At 43.9% G+C, this 2,288-nt stretch overlaps 1 non-coding gene across 1 annotated transcript; it reads right to left on the bottom strand.

Moving 5' to 3' along the window:
• Positions 1–1,569: 1,569 nt before the first annotated feature.
• Positions 1,570–1,707, bottom strand: LOC119931006. The gene has a single exon (XR_005451876.1). It is a non-coding gene; the product is annotated as a small nucleolar RNA SNORA7 (small nucleolar RNA).
• Between the last annotated feature and the right edge of the window lie 581 nt (positions 1,708–2,288).

Below are 2,288 nucleotides of genomic sequence, written 5' to 3'. Positions count from 1 at the left end.
TCTGGGTGTCATCAGCATAGAGATGATAGTTGAAGCTGTGGGAGCGAATGAGGTCACCAAGGGAGTGGTGTTTATTTACTGTTGTATTGTACTCTCCCAAGTGCTTAGTACAATGCTCCACAACCAGTAAAAGGGCTCAGTAAATACGATGGAATGAATAAATGAATGGTTAGTCAGTCAGTCCAACAATCCCATTTCCTGAGCACTTGCTATTCATTCAGTCAATCATATTTATTGAGTGCTTACTGTTGGCAAAGCACTGTACCAAGTGGAAGAGTATAATATGTGCAGAGCACTGTACTAAGCACTTGGGAGAGTCCACTATAACAATATAATGGACACAATGCCCACAACAAGCTTACAATCTAGAGGGATAACATAGTAGTAATGCACTAGTGGCCTAGTGAAAAGGGCTGGGAGTCAGGAGACTTGGGTTCTATTCCTCGCTCTAGCAATTGTCTTGTGGGTAGGGATCATGTCTACCCACTCTACTGTATGGTTCATAATTGGGTAGCTGATGTTCACCTCATCACTCATTCATTCATTCATTCAATCATATTTATTGAGCTCTTACTGTGTGCAGAACACTATACTAAGCACTTGGGAAGTACAAGTTGGCAACATATAGAGACGGTCCCTACCCAACAGTGGGCTCACAGTCATCCCCACAGCATTTATATGTACGTATCTGTAATTTATTTATTTATATTAATGTCTGCCTCCCCAACTCATTGGGTGCAGGGAACATGTTTACCAACATGTTTAAATTGTACTCTCTCAAGCGCTTAGTAAAGTGCTCTGCACAAAATATGTGCCCAATAAATGCCATTGACTGACTGATAGATTGTGAGCTCCTTGAGGGATATTGTCTGTGTCTAATTCCCACCTCACCTATCTCATCTCCGACTTCTTGTCCACATCCTGCCTCTGGCCTGTAACCCCCTCCCTCCTCATATCAGTCAGATAATTGCTCTCCCCCTCTTCGAAGTCTTATTGAGGACACATCTCCTGCAAGAAACCTTTCCTAATCCCTCCTCCCCTCTTCTCCCACTCCCTTCTGTATCACAGTGACTTGGTCCCTTTATTCATCCTCCCTCCCATCCCCACAGCACATATGTATATATCTGTAATTTATTTATCTATTTATTTATATTAATGTCTGTCTCCCCCTCTAGACTGTGAATTGTGGACAGGGAATGTGTCTATTTGTTGTCGTACTGTACTCTCCCAAGCACTTAGTACAGTGCTTTGCCCACAGTAAGTGCTCCATAAATATGATTGAAGATGCTGCAACTAATTCATTGAGCAGTTTCTTCAACTTTATTGAAACGCCATAGTCAACTTTGTCTTGTCTTATGCCGTCGAGTCGTTTCTGACCCATAGCGATATCACAGACACATCTCTCCCAGAACACCCCGCTCTCCAACAGCAGTCATTCTGGTAGTGGATCTATAGAGTTTTCTTGGTAAAAATATGAAAGTGGTTTACCATTGACTCCTTCAGCACAGTGATAGAGTCTCTGTCCTCAGCTCTCTCCATGTCATTGCTGCCCAGCATGGGTCAGTTTTGACTTGTAGCAGATCGTCTTCCACTCGCTAGCCGCTGGCTAAGCTGGGAATGGAAAGGGTAGGCCTCTGCCTGACTCTCCCTCCCGTAGCCAAGACTGGTAGAGTACTGGAAACTCTCCAGGTGTGACCCTGAGAGGGGAGTCAACTTTAGAGGCAGCCCAACATTGTGGAATAAAGTCAGTCCATTAGCAATGAAGTTATGTTCGCCTCAACCCTGTTTCACTGGGAGGAACAGTGAGGAGAATGGGTCACTGCAGGATACCCGAACAGCTGCTGTATCGTGTGCTAAAACTGGGGTGATCAAAAGCGAAGGGGAGAGTGAAAAACACTTCAAGGATGCACTGAAACAAAGCCTCAGGCTGTGTGGCATGGCAGCTTAACTGTGGAAAGCAGAGAAGCAGGGTGTACTGAAACCCAAGGAAGTACTTTGGCAAAACTGAGGAGAGAAAGGAGTGCCAGGCCAGGGAAAGCAATGAATAGTTTTTTTTTTGTTGTTTTTAATGATATTTGTTAAACACATGTGATGGGCCAGGCACTGTACTAATCATCATCATCAATCGTATTTATTGAGCGCTTACTGTGTGCAGAGCACTGTACTAAGCACTTGGGAAGTACAAGTTGGCAACATATAGAGACAGTCCCTACCCAACAGTGGGCTCACAGTCTAAAAGGGGGAGACAGAGAACAAAACCAAACATAGTAACAAAATAAAATAAATAG

Source organism: Tachyglossus aculeatus, chromosome 7 (assembly GCF_015852505.1).
Source record: "Tachyglossus aculeatus isolate mTacAcu1 chromosome 7, mTacAcu1.pri, whole genome shotgun sequence".
Classification (NCBI taxonomy): Eukaryota; Metazoa; Chordata; class Mammalia; order Monotremata; family Tachyglossidae; genus Tachyglossus; species Tachyglossus aculeatus.
This window is presented reverse-complemented; position numbering and strand designations above follow the sequence as displayed.